Source organism: Delphinus delphis, chromosome 20 (assembly GCF_949987515.2).
Source record: "Delphinus delphis chromosome 20, mDelDel1.2, whole genome shotgun sequence".
NCBI classification, from domain to species: Eukaryota; Metazoa; Chordata; class Mammalia; order Artiodactyla; family Delphinidae; genus Delphinus; species Delphinus delphis.
The window spans coordinates 18,682,287-18,710,078 of record NC_082702.1 but is presented as its reverse complement, the minus strand read 5'-3'; the positions used below and the strand labels follow the sequence as shown (position 1 = coordinate 18,710,078).

The 27,792-nt window shown below is 46.1% G+C and overlaps 1 long non-coding RNA gene across 1 annotated transcript in view; it reads right to left on the bottom strand.

The window, feature by feature from the left end:
* Positions 1–23,979, bottom strand: part of LOC132416302 (uncharacterized) — a 176,383-nt gene extending 152,404 nt beyond the window's left edge. The window contains exon 1 of the long non-coding RNA XR_009517541.1: positions 23,827–23,979. This is a non-coding gene — a long non-coding RNA (uncharacterized lncRNA). The remainder of the gene's footprint in view (positions 1–23,826) is intronic.
* Between the last annotated feature and the right edge of the window lie 3,813 nt (positions 23,980–27,792).

Sequence of the window (27,792 nt, the reverse complement as noted above, 5' to 3'; positions counted from 1 at the left end):
AAAAAATGTCCAGCACATTCAAGAAGCTTCTAGGGGTGGACTTTTGTCAAGAGCTTTAGCATGAGGCCGAAACAGAACCGGGAAGATGTCCAGGATGACCCTGAAGCCACCTCCAAACTCTGAAAGAGCAATAGCAACGTGCAGGCTTCTGCTTAGATGAAGAAACAGATTCAACAAAGAAGCTCCAGTGGAAGGGAAAACATCTCCTAAGACTGCTAAGGATGTCAAATGAGGAATGGACATGATGAAAATTTGACGTTTGTTTTGCTCTCTCAAGGGGAACATGATTTTGAAGGAAATGGTAGCCAGTGATGATTTATTTTTAAAGCTGTGGATTTTCCAATATGGCTCTACAACTACACATCCTTTCCCAGTCAGAAATCCTCATGCTCAGTCCTGACACTCAGGAGACCTCCCACAAAATCCTCAATGGAAAGCCCAGTGACTGGGTCTTAGGTACACTGGCCGAACTTCCTCCTCCACGTTCGGGTCTTAAACATCTTCCAGTTTGCCATGTGTGGAAATCCTACCACACTTGCCAGATTCTGTGCCAGGCAAAAGGAAAACACCTTGACCCCACAAACCATCTGTTTCACTTTCTCCAGGAGACAGTTCCTTACCAAAAGTGATCAAACCCAACTTAACCACCGCATGAGACTCAGAATAATCGCTGGCCATTCTGAAACCCACCTAAAACACTTTCAAAGCATGAAATCACTTGCCCAAGGCTTACACTTAAATGCAGGCATATTCATCATGGTCTAAAAATGCTTTGTTATACCTGAAACTAGCAAAACATTGTAAATCAACTATACTTCAATAAAAAAATTTTTTTAATGCTTTGTAACAATAATAGCTTTATTATTTGTGATATTAAGTATGTAGATAAGATGACTATTTTACAGGGGCCAATTGGCTGGTTTTAAAGCATCAGTCTCCTCAAATAATTAAACAGCATTGAGACCTAAATGTGATATACCATGCCGCTCTTGTTAATTTATATCAAAACAGCCTCTGTTTCTTTTTAAATTATATGGGAAAGCAAAAATAGACGCAGGAAGATATATTTCCCGTGTGAGCAATCCTGGCCAATTCTCTATGAGATTTCCCCAAATTCACCTAAGTTAGAGTCAAAGACGTGCCTGGAATGATTTTGTAAGTGAGCCTCTTACACTGCAGGAAGCTAAGACAATTGTTCAACATCAAAGTGGTAAATGATGAGAAGGGCAAATCCTCATGAGCAGAAAAGGTGACACCCCCAACTTCCAATGTTTCCCCCAGATGAAGCCAGTAAGATTCTAAGGAGGCCTTTTCTTTGCAAAGAAACACGTCTTCCTGGAGAAGGAACTGTGCAGCCGATTAAGACATTTCCCAAGCATTTGCTAACCTACTTACAGGCATCATTGCTCCCTTGGGCCTTGGGACCCCTCCACCTTCCTGAACGGAGTAGCTGAATAGGTAAATGGGTTATATCAGGCCAGGAAATCAATGTGTATACTGTGTTCTCAGCCACAGATGAGCATGTCGAAGCCATTTTATTATAGCTCCAGGAGCCGTATTGATCCAGCTGTAACTACTCAGAGGTGGCTGGCACTCCAATGAGGACGCATCCTTCTGTCCATCCAGCCGCCTCTTCCCCCCCCCCACCCCGCCCCAGTAGTGCTTAGAGAGTGTTTGCAGATTGGATTAATTTAATGTTTGCTTAATCAAAACTGACTGCCCTGGAACTTAAATGCTATTAATTACTAAGAGAATCCAGAGCTAATCCTCTAACACCGCAAGGCCGGGGAGGCACAGCAGCTCTGCAGAAAAAGAGGCACTCTTAAAGAGATTCTGTCTGTCATTCTTTCCAGATGTTCATTTCATTTCCTTCTCCGCTTCCAACACCACCGTTTACACAGCCACTTTCGACTGCAGCCTTCTAGAAAATACTTGCTGCTCCTGTCACTCTTTTTTATGGTATAAAGAGTGTGTGCATTTCCCCAGCCTCTGATGTTGGACGGTATTCATCACATCCTTCTCCCGGCTGCTCCGGTCAAAGAGCAGCCATGGCACCCTGTTGTTAGTGTCATTAGTGATGGAGAGGGCAGTTTCCCAGAGCGCCAAGAGCTCCTCAAAGAAAGGGGCTACGACTTATCCATCTGTCACAGCCCCAGCACCAACACTGTGCCTGGCACATAGTGGGCATCCATAGGTGTTTGCTGAATTAAATTTGGAGAGGAGACAATGCCCCCTCAGGGTCTCTATATTTACAAAGCCCTCTCCTGTGTTGACACCTCTCCAAGGACAGCATCTCATAAGCTTCTGTTTAACTGGTACCTCCATCAAATCTCCCATCTTCCCTGTCCTTGGAAAGCCAGGAAAGTGTCCTTGAAACCAAGATCTAATGCCTATTCTGATCATGAATTAAATGTCATCACAGGAGAAATGGGAGAGGATGCGTCTGCCTCCAAATTTACTCCACTGCTTTGTAAAAGGATAACCCTATACCACAGAACACCACGCAGGTCAGCCAGAGAGCTAGTGAGATCCAGGAGGGATGCTGGGGCTTTCCCCCCAGCAATACCAGAAACTTTTAATAAAAATGCCATGCTTCTGCAGTTCGGCCACAAGCACATGCCGTGTCTCTTGAACACCTCCCCATCAGCAATGAGTGGTCCCACCGTCCACTACATCTGTGTATTGCAGAGAGAAAGCGCACCTCACTCCAAATGAAATTCCTCTGCTGAGCAGCAGACTTCAGAGGGCGTCACCCCGTGAAGCAAAAGCCCTCCTCCAGCGGTGCTGAATCTCAGCCCCCAGCAGACCACTGGGGGGGCTGGCAGCAATTATCACAGGGGTCTCCACCTCAAATGCCTACAGTGAAACAGCAGGTAAAGTCCATGACCAAAGCAGATAGGGTGTATGTCAATTCGGAGGGCAATTAACAAGCACGTGCTCCTTCGTGAGCTCTTGCTGGCTGGTACCCTGCAGGACACAGGGTCAGTCTGAATAAATCTTACTTTTGCAAGACATCACCCAAATGTGCAATGCTGGCAACCAATTCAATTTTCAAAACCCACATACGTCATGCAAATGAGGTCTGTAGTTTAGTTAATAGTATTTCACCAATGTCAATTCCTGGTTTGGTAATGTACTGTGGTCACATAAGGTACTGTCACTGGGGGAACCTGGGAAGAATACACAGGGACTTGCCATGGTATTTTTACAGCTTTGTTGTGAATCTTAAATTACTTCAAAACAAAAAGTTAAATATACCCAGAGAGTGCAGGCCAAATTTCAACCAGCCACCGGTTTTCTCCCTTAAGTGTGTTGACATCCCTTGACCAAGTCCAGATGGGCTAATGGGCAGCCGTGCCTTGCAGTCCAAGTGGGATAAGGACCTACAGACCTGATGTGAGACCCACTTAGAGTCAACTCAGCTGTTGACTTCTTGACCGAACCTGTTCCCTGGAGACGACACCTGCTATAGGTTTAACTCACTGGATTCTTGCCCGTGAAGCCTCATCCAGATTTTTGAAATCAAATCGCCGTGGCACCACACAACACCTACTAATTCATATGCATTTTGCACAGATAATTCCTACCTGATGAACAGAGAGCCAGACTTACAATTCAGCCACAGTGTGGTAAATTATACTGGCCAGATTAACTGTACAAAGAACAGGTCTCAAAACAATGATTTCACTTCAAGCTAAGGAGGAACAAGTGCCCTTTCTTTCATTTCTAAATTACATTTTCAATCATAAATATTGAAAATTATGTTTCTGATCACTGCTGTCGCCTTGTGAGTAGTAGCACATGAGCCCCACAGACACACAGGATTTTACAAAAGGAGAGCAAGGGACGTTAGAACACCCAAACCACTTTGAGTTTTAAAGGACTTGTTCCCCCACCCCACAAGATTATAAAAGCATGGCACTCTTTGGAACTTGCAGGAGGCAGAGAACGGCAGCCCTGTTTGCACACTGGTTATTAAACATATGAAATTATTACTCTGGGTGCATTTTACCACCTATTACGTAGGAGCTAGTTCAAATGTTTCACAGGTTGGTAGGGTAAAGCCATTACCCCAGAGATGCTGGCAGGCAAACAGCCTACCTTCTGCATAGTAGACCCCTAGAACATCTGAGCTATAAGCAAAGGAATTTTTTTTTAATGTAAAATGTGGGCTAGTAAGCTCATCTTCCTCTCAAATAATAGCAATAGTCAAAGCTATAAGGATGGAGAAGGACTTCAAAGGAAAAAATGGGATGTTATGGCTGTGTGGCTAGGAGAGTGGCAGGGAAGAATCAGAGCTGGTCCCATGGTTCTGGCTTAGAGAAAGGAAGGATAGAAGAGCCTCTGCTAGAAACACATGACTAGGGAACAGTCCGCTTGAAAGACTATAGATGGTGAGTTCATTTAGCTCACCAGGCATTTATGAATTAACATGAAAATAAAGAGTTTGCCTGCAAAGAAGAAACTAAGTACCCAACCTCAACCAATGAATCCTATCCTCCAAGACAGGCACCCTGGTACCATCAGGTATAGCCAGCTCTAGGTTTAACTCTTCTCTGGATCCACATACATGTCAGGTATGTAGAAGCCCTCAGTAAAACCCATCAGTCTCTCCAAACAACTCAGTCCCATCAAGGTTGTACTGGCCACCCTACTTGTGCTGGTCCATGATAAACCAAGGCACATTAAGCCACGGCTAAGTTGCACATGAAATACTTCCTATCATAAAGACATAGCCTGTAATATATTCTTTGCAATCCTGCATTGCAGAACCCTTATCACTGCTAAATGTATATTCCTATCATTTTTGAAGGATAAAGTTTTTTGAAGCATAAAGTTTTATAGACCCTGACATGGTCGTCTTTGTATGTAGCGATCAGTGCCCTGCCACATTCCCTTGGCACTCACAGTTCTAGTACACGTGCCAAGGGTATTCTGCTGCAAGCATGTGCCAGGGAGTTAATGCCAATGGCAGACAGGAATTGGTGAATTAACACCCCAACCATCTCTCCGCTCAGTTGGAACACCTCTAAGGCATGTTTTAACACTCTCCCAGAGTTCCCAGCTGATTGAGCCTCGACTGCCCAGAGCAGAAATCTGCTCTTTGACACACCCTGTATCACATTTCCTTCACTTCTTCCCTAGGCCAGATGGAATCAGGACCTAAAGCCCTCCTCTAAGAGTCAGGGTTCTCCAGGAAACTGAAGTAATAGGATGTGTGTGTGTGTGTATACAGAGAGAGATTTATCCTAAGGAATTGGTTCACACTATTACGGAGGCTATCAAGCTCAAAATCTGCAGGATGGGCTGGCAGGCTGGAAACCCAGGGAAGAGCCAATGTTACAGTTCAGGTTCGAAGGCCGTTTGCTGGCAGAATTCCCTCTAGCTCTGGGGAGGTACGACTTTATTCTATGCAGGCCTTCAACTGATTGGGTGAGGCCCACCCACATCACGGGTATGGTCTCACACTCATTTTCTGCTTTACTCAAAGTCCACCTATTTACATGTTAATCTCATCCAAAAACCACTCTCACACAAGCCTCTAGAATAATGCTTGACCAAATATCTGGGCACCTTGGCCCAGCCAAGTGGACACATAAAATTAACCATCACACCTCCCTCCCTCACCCCTTCCTACCAGTGAGTCCTAAGAGCACCCTCAGACAAACAGCTTGCACTCCAATTCTTGTAATGGGGTTGGTTTCTGCGGGAACCACACTGAAAGACATTGTGTCTTGGGCAAATTATGATTTAGAAAATAAATGCAAGTTTATATATTCTCACTCCTCTTTCAAAAGCTCAGTGGCTCATGAAGGAGCTTGGCCCAGTTTGGGAACCACTGTATCACAGGTGCTGGAGTTAATTTTATTTTATTTTTTTACTGAAGTATAGTTGATTTACAACATTGTATTAGCTTCTGGTGTATAGCAAAGTGATTCAGATAGATAGATAGATAGATAGATTCTTTTCCATTATAGGTTATTACAGGATAGTGAATATAGTTCCCTATGCTATATAATAGGACCTTATTGTTTATCTATTTTATATATACTAGTGTGTATCTATTAATCCCCAAATCCTAATTTATCCCTACCCCCTTTCCCTTTTGTAACCATAAGTTTCTATGTCTGTGAGTTTGTTTCTGTTTCATAGACAAATTCATTTGTATCATTTTTTTTAGATTCCACATGAGTGGTATCATATGAAATTTGTCTTTCTCTGGCTGACTTACTTCACTTAGTATGATAATCTCCAGGTCCATCCATGTTGCTGCAAATGGCATTATTTCATTCTTTTCTATGGTTGAGTTTTATATATATATATATATATATATATACATACCACATCTTCTTTATCCATTCATCTGTTGATGTACATTTAGGTTGCTTACATGTCTTGGCTATTGTTAAGTAATGCTGCTATGAACATTGGGGTGCATGTACCTTTTTGAATTAGAGTTTTCACCTTTCCAGATACATGTCCATAGTGCTACAGTTTAATGCCTAGAAAGGCCCACGCAATCTCTGAGGCCATGTAAACACAGATGTTTCCATAGACATTGATCATGATTTTAGAAAGACTGCAGCATTGTTTAAAGTGACACCCAGATTAGGACCGGGCTGTCCAAGAAGTCCATCTCCAGTCCTGTGCATGCCCACCTCCCAGGGAGCTAGTCTCAGTGGGTAGAGACCCTTCTCGGAAACACATTACAGTGCAGAAGACAGCATCGCTTCCATTTCAAAATGACGCCTTTCTCCGAGGGCTTAGAATATATTCGCAAAAGAAAATACATTTTTTGACATTCCTAAAAATACATGATCATATCCTATGTGGCAAGACGAGACCAAGTGACTCACTGAAGTCATAATCACTGCAAATTGCAGTATTGTTGTCTTTGAATGAAAATTGCCAGAGGACTCATGCTTCGTGTCTCAAGAACCCTAGGCAGTCATTTGCCACATCACGAGACCCAAATCATCTGAAGTTGAAGAACATCTCCTCCTCTTTGTATTTCATTAGCAGAGATCAGGTTAATAAAAAGTTTAAAAGTTGACTGCCTTCCCCCTGAGATTTATTTAGACCTCCTCCGCGAGGATGAGCCAGGAATGGCAGCCGACACTCATTTCTCCAGAGCTCACTCTGTCATCTCCCTCTGTGGTCCCTGAAGTCTGCCAATTAAAGACCTCCTGGATGACATATGCACATATAAATCATGGTAATAAGAGAAGATTGTTATGTTAACCTTCGTCATGCAACCCTTTTCCTTTTGTGAGAAAGACGGAAAACATTCATCCATCTGGCACAAAGGAAACGATTTCCCAGCAGATGCCTGGGAGACTCGCCTTGGATGCTACCCCTTCCTTGTGGTTATGGAGGCGGTGCCTCGTGCACAGGCAGGCATTACTCAACTCGAGACGCCGAGCAGCGAGGCCATAAACCAGGCGGCATGACGTCAGAGACAGTATGCTCTGAAATAAATGAGGAGCTGGTTCTATCCAGAGCAACATTTTTCCATGTTTAACCAAGCAAAGCTGGTGACACTACTGAGCACACAGTCTCAAAGGTCCGTTCTTAAGGAGCCCGGGTTCTGGGGAGAGGAGTCGAGTGCTTTTCTGCAGCTGTGGAAGTAAGCCCCAAGGTGACTGGAGTTTCACTATCAGAATTAGGGGCTGGTGTGCAGCAACTGTGAATTCCACTTTGATTACATCCTCGGGTGAGCCCCTGGGAGCAGGCAGCCGTGGCAGCCATGGCCCCGAGCATCAAGGTGGCCCCCCCTGAGGGGTCCCTCACCTGCGTTGCAAATCTTCATGGGCTGCCCTCAGAATTTCCCAGAGAGCCAGCTTTGAAAACGAAAGACAAAAAGAGAATTCTTTATCAACAACAGAAGAGATATTAATGATGTGTTAATTGCTATATCTACATGTTCACTTTAGAGGATGATATTATTTGAAAGATTTGAAAACTAAAAGTCTAGGCATGAACTGGGTGGCTTCTCTCTATAATATGTCATTACCTCATTAGCTAACCTAAGGCTGTGTTTGCCCCCAGCTTGTGTCTTGGGTATCCTGCCACCTGGATGCAGCCATTCCTCCGGAAGCTGCCTCGCTTTGGATGTCCCAGTAGGGGTACCAGCCTGTGTCAAAAGGGGCTCTCATCCCTAAGGGCCTGACTCTCAGAGCTGCCTGTTCGCCTGTGTGGGGCAGGTCCACAGCTGAAAAAATTCCTGGTTCTTTCCTCTCAAATGATGTTTTTCTAAAGGAATTAAATTTTTCTAGAAATGAAATAAAATGGTGTGTTAAAAGGATTGGTGGGGAAGGGATAGAACAGAATTTCCTTTATTATTATTTCACAATCAGAAAGAAATTTCCCTCTGGTTCTCTTCAGAGCAATCCGTGTGCTCTGTAAAGAGTGTCCCAAAATAACCCATTGCTTCTGATTCTATTGAATTCTTGGCACCTGCCTATGTTGTTATCTCATTCTCTTATCTCCTGTTATTCTTTCCCTTGCAAACGTAAAGGAGTGAGATGTTTTTCTCTCACTCCTGGTTTACCTGAGATGAAGGGTCTCCAGGGCGTGGGCCTTTAAGTGCTAAAACCAGGAAAGTCCCAGACCAACAGTAGATTCGGTCACCTCCATTAAGCAAACATTTCAGTCTAGTGTAAGCCTCCCAACACATGACAAATTAAACACAATCGCACCATTTTGCAGTGGCAGATGTAGCAGCCCATTCACCAGGCTGTGGAAAATGGGTCCTACGTGGGAGTCTGAGCACAGGTGAGTCAATCGCTGTTGAGAAGGAATCCACCTTGCGCTGGAAGGAGAAGACGGAGGCTTTCGCATGCTGCTACCCGACTCCAAAGCAGGAAATGATGAGTACTTGAGCAAGGAGAATGGAAAACAGTGGATGGGGGCGTAGACCCTCCTCCACAGAGATCTGGCAAAGGGTTCCAATCCAGCAGTTCATACGATTTTCACCAGTTAGCCAAGCCCCCATCAGAAACAGTTCACCTGAGTTTCCCACATGGAATGACATCCTCTCCCCAGCGTATGTTGCCCAAGGACTGTCGCATCACAGTCTTGCTATTTTTAGTTAAAATTCATAGGAACAACTAAGAGTATAGAAAGACAAATATCAAATGATATTGCTTACATGTGGAATGTAAAACAAAATGATGCAAATGAACTTACTTACAAAACAGACTCACAGAGAACCAACTTATGGTTACGGGGTGGGGGGATGTGGGGAGGGATAGATTGGGAGTTTGGGATTGACGTGTACACACTACTATATTTAAAATAGATAACCAACAAGGACCTACTGTATAGCACAGTGAACTCTGCTCAATGCTCTGTAATAACCTAAATGGGAAAAGAATTTGGAAAAGAATAGATACATGTATACGTATAAGTGAATCACGCTGCTGTACACCTGAAACTAACACGACATTGTTAATCAACTAAACTCCAATGTAATTTTTTTTAAGAGTATAGAACCAGTATACCTGGACTGTTACAGGCAAAAAAAAAAAAAATCAGTTTTGGGTTTTGTCACCTTAATAGCTCTGAGACTCATGATGCCTACAATCTTTTAAACCCCAGAGTATCACAAGCACCTTCACACTGACCCAGTGGGGTTGCGGCACAGAAATCAGCCATAGATTGGACCACATTCCCTCCTGTTCACCTAGGCTTTCGAGGGGAGCCTGGGACACTGCCACAGGGCATTATGAGTGTGAGTTGGACGTTCTTGGTTAAACCACTGTTGGATATTTTCTTTATGCTTTATGCTGATATTAGCTGGACACCTGAATTCTTCCATGAATCCCAGATCATGGGCTGGAAGATGAAGGATAATAGTAATAAGGTGGCGGAGGAGACACCGGTGAGCACTTACTAAGTGCCAAGTGCTTTGCTAAGTGCTTCTCGTGTTGCAGCCCTAGGAAACTGCCATTTTTGTGGATCCAGGTTTTATATTGTTCGTCCTAATACATCGTCTCCTATAAGCCTGACAACAAGCTAATGGACACGGATTTCACCCTCTTTCTGCGTGAGTACACTGAGGTGCGAGGACGCAGTTCCAGTACGTGGGAGAGCCCAGCTCGCCCCAGGTCTAATTCCAGACACTGTGCCCTCACCCACGACCCTCAAGTGCCCATCTTTGACCCGATTCCCCAGTCCTTTGATCGTCTCCCTAGCCCTCCCCAAGCCGCACGCTGCTGATGACAGAGGATGAGCAAACATGTCAGACCAGGTATACCCAATGAACAGTCACATGCAGGTGGCCACATGGATGGGGGGCAGTGTGGACTGGCCGCCCTGCCCCGAGCAGCTGTGCCTTCACACTGCTGAGATGGGAAGCTCGGGCACGTGGACCCTGAGTGCATGTGGACCCTCCCAGCCGAAGCGGGCAGAGCTCCTCAGGGAGCCACTTGTCCCATGAGGTGACACCTGGGAAGGACACAATGTGACCTCGACTCCTCTCTCTACCCCAGGCCGCTGCAGCTGATGACCCAGGCATCAAAGCCCCTGCCCGACGTTTCACTGAGGAAGGCCCGACGCCCATCACGAATCTCGACCCTGCTGGAAGGTCGACACATAAGCTGTCTTCTCCTTATACCCTAAGTTTATTTCACAGTTGGACCTTGCCTGTTCAGTCTTGGAAATATCTCAAATATTCATATACTGTGTTCTGAAGAGCTTCCACGGACACTGTTTATTAGTCACTTTGATCTAATTCATCACACAGAAACATCTCAAACAAGTACCAAGCGCCCTTTCAAGGGGGCATGTTGAGACAATTAAAGTCCGCCTGAGCCCCTGTTTCCCACTGCTCAGGCCGTCGGTGCCACAGGTTCAAAAATGTAATTAAAAGAAGACTGTCGATTTCACTCACCATCGTCAAAAGGCAGCGTCAACCCCGAAGGAGAGGCGCGCTTTAGTCAATTTCCCTGGCCGTGCCAAAGTTTCGGAGAGACCCTTCACTTTATAAATCAACTCACAGCTTAGAACATCCTGGCAGCCCCTTCAAGGAACCGAAGGGAATGACAGGGAAAGAGAGGATAACCGTCATAGCTTGACTGGATACAGGTGTTTGCGTTTACAGACGAACCACAAACGCCTGGATCCTTGACAGGCGTTGATGCTATCAGTGCATCGCAGCTATTATTGGCTCCGGTCGCCAAGGGCTGGGGGGCCTCTCCCTTAGCAACATCTCTGAGGCTGATAACATTTGGCTGAACTTTTCAGATCTTAACCTCCCTTCTGACTTTCTGCAGTCAAACCCGCCTAAACTGATCAGAAGAAGAGACATGCAGTGGGAAGACAAGTAAAATATTATTGACTGGCCTGTTTCATGTCTATTAGGAAGAAAGAGCAGAGAGCGGAGGGAGAACCTTACAGCTTGACAGGCTTCAAGATAATCAGGGGAGGAATCGGAGCCGTACAGTAACCCTTGGTGAAGTTGGAAAGCACGGGCTTACGAGAGGTCATTGTTCTGTGCGGGAAACAAACAGGGTGCTGGGCAAACAAGCGCACGATTGCATTCCTCCACAGGATGGGCTCCACTTCGCCGGGCCTTCCGCTCCTACACCAAAGCACAGGCTGGAAATCGGGAAGCCGTGCGGCTCTGGAAGAGGTCTCACCCTGAAGGCTTTGGTTTCTGGCCGCAGGCACGTCCCAGCACCTTTGCTCAAGGCAGAGATGGGACCTGCGGGCACAGGCTATGCTGCCCTTGGAGAATTTGGCTCTAGCAGTTTGTATTGTCAATTTGCATTTCACTTCCCTGCTCCTTGCCCAGCGGGGCCGGGACTGACCTTGCCTCTCCAAGTCCAAGTCTTTGGCAACCTGTGTGTGTTGGGGGGATGGTGGCTGGAAGAGCTCTGCTCACTCTGAATGACCCTGAGGTCATTCCCCACGGCCAGATGACTCCACAGATGGGTCATTTGATAGAAGACATGCTCCCCACTGCCCCCAAACCCACTGGGAAGGATGATACCCCACTTGATAACCACACGCCGTCCAAAGCAGAGGCCAAAGTCTTGGACACTGAACCGGCCCTCTGTCCCTCCCCAGCCCCATACCCACTGTTAGTCACCCCTTGGTTTTGTCAGGTGAGAGCGCTAGTTAACAGACAAGGAGGCCTCAGAAACTCTGCATAGCGTCCTCCACTGTCCTGTGGGTCTGACTCACCGTGGGGCCGTCTCTCTTTGGGGGACAGGACATATTTTCCCCTGATACGTTTCCACTTTGCATTTTAGCAGCCTTGTTCTGTACAAATAGTTGGCTTCTGGTTGGCCACAAAGCACCGTCCTCCTGTTTGGGGAAACATCTGGGGCCCCTGGAACCATGTGACTTTGTCACTGAGAGATTCAGGCCCTGCAGAAGGAGTGGGCGGGGTGACATTTCAGCAAAACCCCAGGACAGGGAGACAGAATCAGGATGAGAGTACTGGAGGGAATTAAAAGGCCCCTTCTCCAATTCTTTATTTCAAATACAGGGAAACTGAGGCACGAAGCAAGGAAAAAAGAAACACTTGGGTTTACACAGACCCGTCTCCACCCTCTTGCCTCACAACACACTCAGGTATGAGCCCAACCTGCTCAGGTATGAGCAGGTTGCCATGCTCAGCAACCCCAGAGCAGGCTCCCGTTCCCACCCCCTTAGTGCCTTGCACATCCTCATTCGTCTATGATTTCCCTCCTAGGACCTGCCACAGAGCTTTCTAGAGGCCTGTTTCCATGAGATGATGGTGGTGGTGGTGGTGGTAACAGCAGCCATCATGTATTAAGCATCGCACCATGCCAGGCCCTGGCCTGAGACCATCACGTGAATCATTTCGCCCAATCCCTGACACGGTTCTGCTTTGCATTATGGCAGCTCCAACCCCATCATGGAAGCAGCATCACTGTGGCAGGGGAAACCCGGAGAGGTAAAGCATCTTGCATGACTCGCACAGGAGACCCAGGATTCGAGGCTGACTGTTCCTCCGCACAGCCACCCACCAGAGTTGTCCCAGGGTAGGTGGGGCTGGTCTCAGGATTCTGACATGCCCACGCCCGTGTCTCTGATCACAGCTGCCTCACCTCTCAGTCTCCAGACACTTGGGTTTTGACTTCCTGGGGACCCCTGGGAAATGGGCCCCAACTTTCCCCTCCTGTATCAGCCCCCTCCTGGCTGCTCCGCGTTACGCTCAGCCCAGAGCCCGCGTCAGTTCATCAAACTCACTGCTCTCAGCCACAGGCTCCGTTTCCTCACCTTCTCCATCTTTTCCCCGCTGCCAACCATCTAAGTTCAAACCTGTTCCATCCTCTTCCTCACCCACCATGCAGTGTGCGGTCTGCCACCTATGGACTTAGAAACATTCGTGACCATACCTCCTTCCCTCCTGTCTCAGCAAACCATCCTTCTGCTGAAGACAAACCTCCTTCTCTCTCCTCTCCTTCAGTCTGTCCATCATCACTGGCTCAAGGCTCTTCCAGCCTAAACAAACCACCCTCGACCCTCACTTGCTCCCCGCACCTACTCAAATCATCCATGACCTTCCTACAGCCAGATCTAACAGGCACTTTTCAAACCTTACACCTGCTGGATATCTCTGCCGCATGTACCACTGGTGACCACTGCTGCCACCTTGAAACCATCTACCCCCTTGACCATCGGTTTTCTTTCTACTTCCCTGAACACTCCATGGCTTCTGCATTCTCCACCTGCCCCTTGATGTTGGTTTTCCTCAGGCTTCCACTGACCATCCATCCTGCTTCCCTGCACACACTCGCCCCTTCACCATTTTAACTGCCACCCCAGGTGCCACCCAAAACCTCTCCTACAGACTTCAGGCTTAGGTCCAAGCTGACTGGATGGTTGCCTTCAGCAAAAAACGTGTACTCATGATAAGGGCCCAGTGTCTATGATCTTTTTCATGGTGGTTTTTTTTTTTTTTTTTTTTTTTTTTTTGCGGTACGCCGGCCTCCCACTGTTGTGGCCTCTCCCGCTGCGGAGCACAGGCTCCGGACGCGCAGGCTCAGCGGCCATGGCTCACGTGCCCAGCCACTCCGCGGACCGGGGCACGAACCCGTGTCCCCTGCATCGGCAGGTGGACTCTCAACCACTGCGCCACCAGGGAAGGCCTTTCATGGTGATTTGATAAGCTGGTTTGGGATTACTGGCTGGCTTCCTGGGGTGATTGACCACAGGGATAAAGTATGCTGATAACAACCAGAGGTGCATTTCCAGGTCAAGGTCATTCTATTCCTCGTGTTGAATTAATGGTTAGTTCCCCCAGCATCTGCAACTGGTAAGAGTCAGTCTCAGCTCTGATGACCAGGCTCTACCAAGGGTGAGACCTTGGGCTTTTGAGAAAGGATCAGAGTCAGCCACCTTCCTCTCCCGATACTGCAGGGCCCTGTCCATCTGTCCCTGCTCTAAGCTGACCTCCACTTGCACCATTTCTTAATCTGAGCCTGTGATTTAGAGAGGAGTCACATGTTGATGACGGGTACATCTGGGCTTAGTGTTTCCAGGGCACACGTGAACCATGGGGTGGCTCTACCCCTGATGCACGGCGCAGGCCCCCATTCACACGTACTCCACTGGGAATAGGGCAGCCCCTATAGTTGTGTGATGTCACGGCCCTGGGGGAAGGGGGAGAGGTGGCCATCAGGAAGGAGTACCCTCTTTAAACAGGTTTGACATTGCTCTGTTCTCAAAATTGCTGCCCCTGATTTACAAGGACCTGAAGGTGATGGAGGTGATGGACAATCATTGCTTCTCTCTGTCCCAAATCATAGGAGCTCTATCCGAGTCTAAACACACAGAGGGGTGATGGGAGGAAGTCTGAGGCAGGAAGCCTGCATTCGGCTGCCCCCTGCGTCACTCACTTGCTGGTGACTTTGGAAAAGTGGGTTGATTCAAGGCTCTAATGAGGTGAGTAAACCAGGGACAGGGGTATAGCCAGGGGGCATGGGGGTCGGGGGGATGGTGTCTTCACCGTGCTTTCCTAGGCCCTTCTCATGTGTGTCCCTCTGCTGGGCCCCCAACCACGGCTGGCTTCTTCTCACCTTCCAGGTTCAGCCGTCACCTCCTCGGAGAGGACTTCCTGCTGCCCATGCTAGTGTAGCCACCAATTCCCGTCACTTTCTAAATGATGGCTCTGTTCTACTTTCTAAAGAAGATATGGGGCTTCCCTGGTGGCGCAGTGGTTGAGAGTCCGCCTGCCGATGCAGGGGACACGGGTTCGTGCCCCGGTCCGGGAAGATCCCACATGCCGCGGAGCGGCTGGGCCCGTGAGCCATGGCTGCTGGGCCTGCGCGTCCGGAGCCTGTGCTCCGCAACGGGAGAGGCCACAACAGTGAGAGGCCCGCGTACTGCAAAAAAAAGATATGAACAGCAGTTTTTACCAACTGGAATTTTTTAAACTTATTTCTTATATTTCTTATTTATTATCTAGTGGTCTAGGTAATAAAAATGAAAGCTCTAGGTAGAACTTAGTCTGAGGTAGAATATGCCTGGCTCATAGTAGGTCCTCAATAAACAGTTACTAATTAGCGAATGAAGGAATGAAAAAATGGTAAGTTGACATCCTCCACCCGAGGCTGGTGCAGGTGGAGGGGCTTTCAAGGGCCCGATCTTGGGTTTCAGTGGGTTCTGCTTCTTGTCACTTTCTCCCCCAATCATTTTGTCAACGATGTAAAAGCTGGGCTTCCTCTGCTAGACACCTCTCCACTTTGAATTCAGGGAACCTAAGACAAGGATGGATCCCACAGTGGCCGTGAGCCCCTTTAGAAGAGCCAGTCCTGGATCCAATCCCTCAGACACCCCTGTGTGCCATGTCCCCTAGAGAAAATGAGAAGTCCTCCTCGTTAGATAGGACCAGACTTTCCCCACGAAAGAAGCGTCTGGTGACGCCTTCTCAGAACAGTGTGCTCAGAAGCGGTGGAGCTGGGACTTTTATCCTCCCAAAGCCACCCCCACAGAGCAGGGCCAGGCATCCCTCCCCTCTCAAAACCCTTCTTCCCCTTGATCCCGTTCGATGTGTCCCCAAACTTGTGAGTAAACGGTGATCTAACATGTTATTTGGCACATGAAACAAACCCTGCTAGTGTCCAGGGTCATCGCCATTGTGTCTGGATGTTTCACAGGAGTTACACCCAAACCTCTGGCCAGATAAGAACCCTTGACTGTCCATTCTCAGGGCCCCTGGATATCCTTTCTCTCCACCTGTGCTGCAGTCCCCTGAGGGCGAAGCTGGGGGCACCTCCCTCAGCACCTGGAACAGAGCTCGCTCACAGCAGGTACTGAGTAGACCAACAAGCCACCTTGTTTGGCTGAAATAGACACACACCCAGGAAGAGAGAAAAGACGTGGGAAAATAAAAATGAAAAAGTAGTTTGAGAGGGGGAACAAAGAGTCATATATAGAAACAAAGAAAGATTAAGAGAAAATTCACTAAGATCTTTCAAAAAAAATACTATCTGTGGTATGTGAAGGAGTGAGGGGTATGAGATGAAGGTTAAACAGCTCTGTCCACTTGGCCTGAACGGTCTAAAGTCTTACATCGTCCGTCTCTGCTATCACTCCACGGTGTTAACCATTAGAGGCTCCACTTCAGCTGAGATGACCAGCAGTACAACACTAGAAAAACTGTCCTCAGATGCAGTGTCACCCCGAGTCTTAAGGAAATCCAGGCTGGAGGCTGCTCTGGTCCCTTGCTGGAGATTTACCAAGTACCCTTGGAAGACTTCCATTTGCCAGGCAGATGGAAGGAAACTGCCTTGCCCCCCTTCTTCCCTCCTCATTTCTTCTTAGTCAAGCATGGCCCCCCTGCTCCACCTTGGCCTCTTGGGAAGCCAATGACCTGAAGCCACAAGGAGCCCCATGCCTTACCCCTGATGGGTAGGCACAAGAGATATCCAAGGTCCCCACTTGACATCACTAAGAAAGGTGAGGTTGGGGACTTCTCTGGTGGTCCAGTGGTAAAGAATCTGCCTTCAAATGCAGGGGACGAGGGCTCCATCCCTGATCGGGGACCTAAAATTCCACATACTGTGGGGCCATTAAGCCTGCGCACCACAACTAGTGAGCTCACGCGCCTCAACGAGAGAGCCCGCGTGCTGCAAACTACAGAGCCCACGAGCCCACACACCCTGGAGCCCATGCGCCACAACTAGAAAGAGAAAACTCGCACGCCACAACTGGAGAAAAAAGGCTGCACGCTGCAACGAAAGATCCCGCATGCCGCAACTAAGACCTGACACAGCCAAAAAAAAAAAATAAAGAAAATAAATAAATATTAAAAAAGAGAAAGCTGAGGTTGGCTTGAGTGACAGTAGAGTGGGGCTCCAAGGGTCCCCTACCATCTCTGTGGACCACACCAGTGTTCAAGTCCAGACCAATACCCTAGACGTCTCTGGAAGCCCCCATGGTACACTCTTGGTCACTGAGAGCCTGCCCTTTTCTGCATGTTTCAAAGGGCTTTTCATAAACACAGACTTCTTCATCAGCAAGTTTGAATTTATAAACAGTTATTCTTATTCAGGAAAGCAGAGATGAGCAGTTTTATATAAAAATTACATCTCCATTTAAGAAAGAATATATAATTCCACATTCTACTGTCCCTCGAACTTTACTCCCATTTATGTAGATCTTAATACAGTTATATAGTCGCGGGGCTATCGTCCCCTCTGGATGGCAATGAGGTCCTCTCGAACCCTTTAGCTGCTATAAAGTATGCAGAAGTTAAATGCACAGATGGAAAAAAATTTGTCTCAATTTTATACTTCTGCAAAATGGTAATTTTGTACTTAAAATGTACAAGATGGATGTTCAGAAATATAGGCTGATAGCCTAAATTATATTTGGTCATAATTTATGTAGTACAGTCCCAAAGAGATACAAAAAGGCAGAGCATAATTTATCTGCTGGAATCAGCGATAGCTTTGCTAAAACTCCCATTTAGTCCATCCCCCATAGTCCTGAGCAGCCGCCGTCCTCAGGGCTCACTCTATTTAAGTTCCCCATACTGCTGTTTGATCACATATTGTAGTCTATAATTTGCCTATCATCTGAAGCAAATTTTAGGTCCCAGAAGTTATGATCTCTACATAGCAACCACTTTATTTGGTAAATGCAAAATATTTATAGCAATATAAAAACCAGATGAAAATAAAATTCCTATAATCATTGGAACATACATGCTTGATCACTGGGGTTCGTAACAACCATTAGAGAAGGACTATCTTGTTGGCTAATACAATTACCTTCGGACGCATACTCAAATTTGCTGATGCTTAGGAACCAGAGAAACATGTTCTCCAGCATCCTTTTCATCTTGCCAATGGTAGGAAACACCAAGCAGAGGCTCTAGACAGAGCTGCCCCAAAGGAAATCAGACGAAAGGCAATGGTCAGGTGAGTCATCATGGCACCTCGGATATGGAGAGGAATTTCCAAAAACAAACAAACCACCTGGTGAGGGCACTGCTCTGGACAGGTTCCCCCTTTCAACCAGGGACATTGACCAAATAAGGAACGTTGACCATAACCCCATCTCTGAGCCAAGATCAGTGAATTCCTACATTGACGAGATGACTTGTCTTCTTCTTTGAGCCGTCTTTTGATGCCAGTCTTCACACACCTCTAACTCTTTTTCCTTGAGTTTCCAAAATGTTCACTTGGAGATGTTCACGCTGGAGCCTGCAATATACCTATGACATGGTCTATCAATAGCTCCTTTAAAAAGCAACTAGCTCTTCCAAACAGTGAGGGGAGAGGCAGAGAGAAGACAGACCCCCAACTAGAATGGACAGCTGGAAACCAGAGGGACGGCATCCATGCGGTTAATAACAAAGCACTTGTCGAGTGCCTGCGCCATAGATTCTAGTCCTTGTAACAACCTGCAAGGTAGAGCTTGTCATTCTTACATGATCAGCAGACAAATGAAGGCCCAGAGAGGTTGCTCAAGTAAGGGGGCCAGATGAGACTAACACCCAGGTCTGACGCCATTCAAGACGGCGGCCTCACCCAATGAATTTTTCTATATACCAGCACAGGACACCAAGCTTTCCAAGGCACCTGCAAGGATATTGCTTCTCTATCCTCAGAACTCGCTCCACCTACCTCAACCTCCTTCCGTCCAGCCCTCAAGGTTGCCTTCATCTGAGTGGAGATGAAATACGGCCCCAGATGCATCTCTCCGATAAAAACCTCAACTGAAGCCTCATATATTTTGTAGATACTAAACAGCTCATGGCTCTTTGAAGATGAGGGTTAGTAGTAATCATTGTGGTTGTTCAGATTTTTCCTTGTTTTTAGCATCACCTGAGCCCTCCCACCGAACAGGCACCATTTCTCTGTCCTAGGCAGCCAGACCCTTAAGGATGCACTGGATTTCTCTGGGTACCTACTTCCTTCTTCCTTGCAACTTATTTCTAGCTCCACCTAGTTAAGTCTAAGAGAAGACCCCCTTTACAAATCTTTTTCACCCCAAACATGCTTAAGCAAGAATTTCATAGAATTCTGTTTAAATCCAAGTCTGATTCTACAAGATCTCTTTTAAACACTGTTTTTCCGTACATTACACTGAAAAGAGGGAGAAAAAATGACCCCAAAATAAATGTGCAACCCCAAATTAAAGAGGACATAAGGAAGGCAAAGGAAATAACTTGGGCTAATGTATCCCCTGTTCTGTACTTGTTTCAAGACCAAATATAGGCTCTTAAAGTATCCGAGTGGGAAGGAACTCTAACACACAAGAACTGTTCTGCAGCGGGGGAAACTGAGGCTCAGAAAAGAGCAGTAACACACCAGTAAGAAGAAGAGCTAGGCTGTTATTTGGGTCTTCCTTGGTAGCATGTGAACAATGAGTGTGTTCTCAAAAGATAGTAAGTAGGGCTTCCCTGGTGGCGCAGCGGTTGAGAGTCTGCCTGCCGATGCAGGGGACACGGGTTCGTGCCCCGGTCCGGGAAGATCCCGCGTGCCGCGGAGCGGCTGGACCCGTGAGCCGTGGCCGCTGGGCCTGCGCGTCCAGAGCCTGTGCTCCGCAACCGGAGAGGCCACAACAGTGAGAGGCCCGCGTACCGCAAAAAAGAAAAAAAGAAAAAAAAAGACAGTAAGTATTGTAATCAGAGGCGATTTCAAGAATATGTGACTTAGAGAACCATCCTTAATGAGTCACCAAGCCTTCCTCCAGCCTGGGAGAGAAAGACAGACTTAAAAGCAAGTCTGTGAGAGGCAGGTGGGTTTCTTCATCTGCGGTCCACTCTCCTCCCCATGCAGAAGCAGAAAGAGCAAGAGGGTCCTTGCTTTTGTCAGGAGCCCGCATCATGAGCACGTGGTCTGTGTTCTCTCTTTTTACCTTCAGGCGATCCTGTGAGTGGTTCCATTGCACAGGTACAGTACAGGTGCTCTACTGTAAAGGCCAGCTACTTTCCTAAGGACACACAGAAACAGATCACACTCGTATAGAAATGTTGCCATAGAGGTTATTTCAGAGGGAGAAACTACTAATGATACCTGGGGTGGGTGGGGGGAGACCACATCCAAATTGGATCTTGCAGGATGCGATGGTATTTATGATCATAGTTCAAGGAAGGGACGGAAGCGCAAAGGCCCAGAGAAGAGAAGCTTTAAAACGTCACAGGAAGTGCTTCTCCAAGTGCTCAGCAGAAAGGCTGGGTTGTTCATCACCTTCTCAGGAATCGCTCAAACTGGTCCTCCCTCCCTGCCACTCTGCAGCCAGAAGCTCTTGATATGCAATATTAGAGAGTGCCAGGTTGGGAAAGGCACCACATACAATCAAATTCTCTTCTAAGTTGAGTGGTGTACCGGTTCAGCTTTAAAACCTAATTTCTTAAAAGTTTCAGAGGGGAAAAAAATGTCCCTTTGCAATTGGAATCGAGTCCACATAAATTAACAGCCCAGCTCTCTGTATCCATCTTTCAGAACTTTCCTTGATTGTTCATTTTAATCAAGTGGCCCACTTCCTTTGACTTTTCATCCTTCACTGCCCAGAATGATGCACTGCGGCTACTGATGACACGCAAATGTTAATTTTGTTCAAGTTCAAACATCGTCCAAAAAGGCCCTATTTTAATGACTGCTTGGCAAACAGCGACTGAAAATGAGGATGAACAGAATCAAACACCACCAAGAAATTCAGAGGAGAGAAAGCTTTGGGCCTCTGGAAACTCACAAGTTTTCATCTTTACATCCTCAGTCTCTCCCAGGCCAAGAGTAGTCGTTGATTGCTCGAGCCAGTAGGGAACTCAAACATCATCCCAAGGTCATTCAGGCTGGTCGTGGAGGAACTAGCTAACCCTTAGTAAAGGAGACTTGTAAATTGTGAAACCCATACGTTTCAAGTCTTGCTGTCATTTACCAGGCTTCGGGAAGAGAAGGGCATGTGACACACACACACACACACATTTAACTAACAGGCTTATTTTAGTCCTTGGGCTCCCCTTCACCAATTACCCACTACCTCTAGCCTGTCTCCTCACCATTGCCTAGGGAAGGACGCGAGAGCGACAGATGCTCAGAGGGGCTGCAAAAGGGACTGTATGCTTGAACGAGAAGCATAATCCCAGTTCTTCTCTAGAGCTTAACCAAAATCATAACAGTGTCCACAGGCGTCTGATCAAGCGAGATTCGGATTCACATCCAGCAGTCATTCAGTGAGCACCTGCTTTGCCAGGAGGTATCTATGCATACGCTGTGTCCTTTAGTACAGCCACACACAGAGAAATGAACATGTATTACAGTCAGAGAAGTTTCATATTAAATAGAATGGAGCGGAAGTTGCAAGCACGTGGGAACTACATAAAAGCTCTGAAAAATTGTACAGACTTAATCCCTCTCCACTCCCCTCAGTCAGTTTCCACCGGATTATTGTGGTTTATTTTCTTCGTATTTCTTCATAGCTAAAATGAGCTGAAACATCATACGTTCATTTGTCTCTGCCCTACACAAAGCGCCATTAGTAAGAGCCTCATCGGTATCGATCACTACTATGTCCCCAGAATACGCAAAGGATATTTTTGAAGTAATGAACGAAACAATTCTAGTCTGTTTTTCACCAGGATTCTCCAAAGCCAGATCATGCTATGTAAAGCTCCCCAGCAGAGAGGGCAGGGGTCAGCGGGTCCCAAGACTTGGAAAACCATGTCACCGCAACATGGCCCTAGAGAACAGACATAGTTGAATGCGGTGGTCCAGGCACCTCGGTGGCCTTGCCCCTAGAATGCCAGCATCATGTAAACAAGCCATCAGCAGTGACGATTACCCGTTTCCACAGCCCGTCAGACGAAACCGTTCACCGTGGCCGCCCATCTTCTGCAAGAAGAGGCGAGACACTTCCACTGGGATGTCAAAAAAATGACTGCAGCTATTCCCTGAGCGATAACAGCCCATCTTGAAATGCGGGACATGTTTCATTTGGCTTATAATAATTGCATTCTCTGTCTTTTAACCCTCAAAGTGTTAAGTGTCGTCATTTCCTCTGGGGATGCAAAGATCTGGGGTTAACAACTTTCTCTTTTAAAAATTCATAAAGGTGCAAACAAACAGCAGCGCAGCCAGTGGCTATACACGGGAAGAAGCCAAGGGAGAAAGAAGGAAAAAACACCACCACCACCGCGTTCCCCCCCACAGGACACTTGGCAATTAACTCCAGCTATGTCAGCAATTTTTTGAAAAATTTCCTCTAAACATGGAGAAGGCTTATCCTCACCATATGAAAGACAAAACCACTGCAGTGACTCTCCGCTGCATTACAATGTGTGTGTCTTACTTCTTAACCAAGCCGCTAATCACGCAAATTATTGCAACTAATTACATCTGAAGGTCTAATTAATTCTTTCAGTACCACATCATTTAGTACGCATTCACAACACAGCACCTGTTTTGAAAATCCTTGCAGTTAATTTGTTTATAAACAAACACTATTTGCATAAAATGTTTAATGAATGGTTTACCAGTTAGTACAATACTCCGGTTTTGTCTTAGTAGATTGGAGGTCATCAAAGGCCACGATAAATTAATTTTAAACTATACAAATTAATTTAAATAGAATGTGTGAATTTCTCATTAATAAAGAAAACATTCCTAACATGTTAATTAATATCTCTGTAACAGGCTAATTACTCCCTGCATAACAAGTACATCTTGAGAGCAAACCTTAAAGATTTGGGGGGCAAGGGGGTGGGGACTATTTTAAAGCTTCAAAACAAATAAAAGTGCCATTCAGAGAAAAACACACAAGGCCCAATTATACTGAGGGACTTACTGTTTAGGGCAGTCCAACCAGCAAAAGAAGCCATCCCCTCCCCTTATTTTCTGGATACAACATACTCAGTCATTGAGAAAGAGACAGTTAAAAAACATTTCTATCACAGACTCTGCAGAGATGGTTAGAGGATGCCTGCCTTCTGGTAGAAACATGCAATTAAGGAAAATATTAGTTCTTCTGAAAGCAAAGATCTCTCATGTGAATTTAGGGCATATCGGCTGTATTTGTACCCCAGTGGTAAATAAGGGTTTTCTTAAACAAATCTGCATCTCAACACCAGAATCCGAGGCTCAGCCATCATCATTTTCCCTGTGGCAAACCATGGAAAGACACTTTACATAGAAACTACAGAGGAACACGTTATTGCTTGGCATCAGGCACAGCCCTTGCAAGAACCATCACTGAAATATGTTCACAGCCCTCAAGTTTGTTTCTGATTTGCAAGCATTTTCACATTTGATAAGCACCTGTTGTAAATTTACATCCACTCAGGAAGTATTCTTACGATAGGAAGCTGAGCATTGTAAAGCATATTTATACTCTTACCCTTGTGCGGTGTTGCCGCTTAATGCGCAGGCTGATGAAATCACTGGCTACACAGGACCCAACGGGCTGTGATGCACCACCCGGTTCTGATGACATCGCCCCTGAGGAGCTGCCAGTCCCTTCCCCCTGGAAAGGGTTTTATCGGCACCGATCAACAAGCACTTGGGTTTTTAAGTCCATTAACTTGAAAAGAGAGAGAAAGAGAGAGAGAGAGAGAGAGAGAGAGGGAGAGAGAGAGAGTGTGTGTGTGTGTGTGTGTGTGTGTGTGTGTGTATGGAGACTGTGGGGTAGAATGACAGACAAAGGGAAGCACAAATAGACTTTAGACTTCACACTTCCTTGGGACCTGCCATTACACCATAGAACCAAGAAAACATCCGAAAAATAAGTAGGAGCCTGCCCATAGCACCAGGGAAAAGCAGGCACTTTGCCAAGCCTCTGATGCAACCCAGATTTCCAGTCTGGTGCGGCTGTCCGGAAGAGAACCCACTGCCACCTTGACCCTCCGTCCTGACGTTTCTTTGGAGGCACATGAAGAATGAAACTGTCCCCGGCAACCCACTTCCAGGCTGCCTTGGGGAGCCGGGTGGGCTGTGAAAACCCCTGGCTTGGCTCTTCTGCCAGATTGCTGGCAGCCAGCGTCAGTGTCCCTGGGCACCTGGGGAGACCTCACCACACCCGGGTACCACTGCCCTTGGCTCTACCCGAAGCAGAACATTTCCCACAGACCCCAGGCGCTGATGACTGTCGTGGTGGAATGATAGATTTCAGAAAAAGCAGGCACGTCCCACTCTTTTGAAACTCTTTTAATTCTTTCCAAGTTTCCCACCAACAGCCCCACAATAAAAATTTAGTGCTTGAGACACAAACATTTCAAGAGGACAGGCGGGGATAAGGAGAGAACAAGCTCTTCACCCTCAGGACACAGATGTAAGCTGCTTTACCTCTAAAATGCAAACAAACAAACACGAAAAAAGTCAGGAGGTTAGCACAGTGCACTCTGCGAGGGGAGCTTGTCTTGGGGGAGGAGGGGCTGTCAGAGAAAATGTTTCCATCCCAGAAAGAGCAGGATGGGCACCGAGCTCTGCTATAAAAGGTCAGAGAGCCTCACAGTGTAGATGGAACCAGGGAACCCCGACGGCCAGTTGCCAAGGCGGCTGCTGGGCACAGCAAAGCCAAGTTTAAGCGCCTCGTGGTTCCTAACTTCTCTCCGAAGTTGGTGGCAGCCACCCAATGGGTCCAGGGTACGTGCTCCTGACCCCCCTCTCGCACAAAATCATTCCCGGATCTGGAGCCTGGCTTTTTCTCTCCCCCTTAAAAATCACCAGCATTTTGCAAATAAAGGCGATCACCATGTGAAAAATTATCTTTTAAAATGGAGTTTAATTTGCATATAAGGAACGAGAGATTTACGACGAGCAGCATCGTCCAGTACTGCATCTGCCTAGCATCAGTCGTAATTTAGATTGTTTGTGACTGATCTTAAATTCTAAAGCTTGGAGAAGATGAAGTACTCTGTTGCTGTATTATTGTCAGGAGTCTAAGACTTAGCAGAGATTTATTAGTAATCTTATCACAAACATGTCTCAAGTTTTTGCTTTTAATATGGGCCAAGCTCCTCTGAGGAATTTTCCTCACTGCAATTATATTCCTCAATGCATGCGTTCTGAAGCTGAGTTGATTTCCTTCCCAAAATAAAGCGACCTATCACTACACCACAGCAGCTCTTGTACATTTTTCCTCTGCTACTTAATAATCAATGTATTCATCATTAAAATCTGAGCCCTGAAGCAATGGTTTTTAGCATATTCTAATGACTAGCGACTTGCAAATTACAATGACCTTTCATGTACATTCTGTAAGCACCTTGTTCTAATGTGTACTGTATTTATAGTTTGCCAATACAAACTAGCCAAAGATTGGATAATTACTGTAATCTATTAGCTCGATTGCTTCCCTTGCTCATTTATAGCATGTGCCACGCAGGCCATTTTCAAAAGCTGGCCTATCTTTCATCTCCCGCAAGCTCAGAAAGTAAGGGATACTTCATCTTCACAACATACACACTTACTAACGTCTGAAGAGCGGCCCATCTCAGCTCAAGGAGGTTTCAAAAATAAAGAATTTTCCTTCCTATTAGTGTCATAATGCTATTTGTGACTGACAAAAAACACCGCTCCAAGAGTGTAAACTTTAGTTGAAGAATGTCAAGGCCAGTTCCATTTTCTGCCTATTACTCTGACCTCCAAATAGCATTTAATAAGATCAGCTCATTTCTTCGCTTTGAAAGGAAAAGATAAAGGCACTTCCCTTAAACAAGAAACAATTTTTTCGCTATAAGTAAACGTTTCGAGGGAAGCATTAAACTTTTTTTTTAAGCACAGTGCTGTGACCGGGGGGGGCCAATAAGAGCCGTGTGTGGAAGTATCAGCTCAGGTGGTCCGCTCACCCTCGGTGATGGTCTATTTCAGGCAGTTATGGATAGATAACATTACAGACACTGGTAATTAAAACAACACTAATTTTGTCTCGGTGGCCACGCTTTGTTGTTAGAAGCCATCTGTCATGGCCTTCACGCATCACACAATGAGAAGACATTTGTCTACGTATATTGTGCTTGGTCAACGGTTTTACCGATCTCCCGGTGTACCTGGACGCCCAGGCACTTTTAAAGACGTGGTGCTTTCATTTCTACTCTGGTACTCTGATTAATAAAACATTTTGCATGCTTAGTCAAAACACGCCGCAATCTTTTCACCACATATATTCATGGGGGAAAAAACCATGTTAATTCCCTTCCTTTTATCAAGAAAATAACAACAACAACAAAGAAATTCTCATTTGGATTGGAAGAGAAAGGAAAAATCAAATATGGAAATATTTGCCTTCCCTGTAAAATAGAAAACAGCCTAATGGAAAGCATGGTATAAAAACTCACAGACGACACAAAGCATCTCCTTTAAGATGATACGTATTTTTGGTTGTATATGTTGTTGATTCTTTCCCCTGCATCCATTTGTTTGATTTATGGACACTCCATTTCACTTCCCCTTTTATTCCGACATCTACAGTTCCATGAAGAGTGACAGTAAGTCAAATGTTTTTATATTTTGGTAATAAAAGGAAAAGAAAAGATCTATGCCACCGGAGCTCATAGGAAATTAGGGGTAGCCCAAATGCACACTGAGTAGTTTAGTTCTGTTGTAATAAACTAAAGAGAAACTGTAATGGTGCATTTCAAGAGATCTTTAACAAGTGACACAAACAAGAGAAGCAGCAGACAGGACCATTTAACTTCAAACTCCACGGAAGTGAGCCAACATGTAGACTTCCTCCAGCAAACCCAGCTGGCTACTGGGTGGCAATCTTTATTCCTCAGTGGAAAAGCTACCCCCTCGAGACTCTGCAGGCTCCCCCAACTGCATTTTTTATCAAGTGTCTAAAAGGTGGGCGCTGTTAGAATTATTTTCTCCAGGCACAGATGATCACAGCCCCTTTTCCCCATTTAGCTGCAGGCGCACATGTAGTTTCAAATATTAGCTAGAACTCCAGCCTCGCCAGTCCCTAATTGCTCTCTGAGGGAAGGGATCGTAAACGCAGGTATGGATGACACAGATGTAGCTCTCAACCGTTTGCAGGCAGGACTCCTGCATCAAAGCTATTTGCAAAGTGACACAACTAGTTATTACAAAGTACATTTTTATTATAGTCTTAAAATTTGCATTCTGCAGAAACCATGTGGATTATTTTAATGCGGCCACAGAAACGTTGGGGTAACTGACCATTTGTGATATGGGACAGACACCTCAATATTTTTCCAGCCAGTTTAATAAATTCAAGCGCTTCTGTCAATAAAAGTAACCCGATCGTTTAAATAAGTTAATATTAGCACATCTTTCTTACCTGCTGCTACGAGCAGTCCGACTGCTGTCATTAAGCAAAAAAGGCCAAGACAATGTGAGTTTA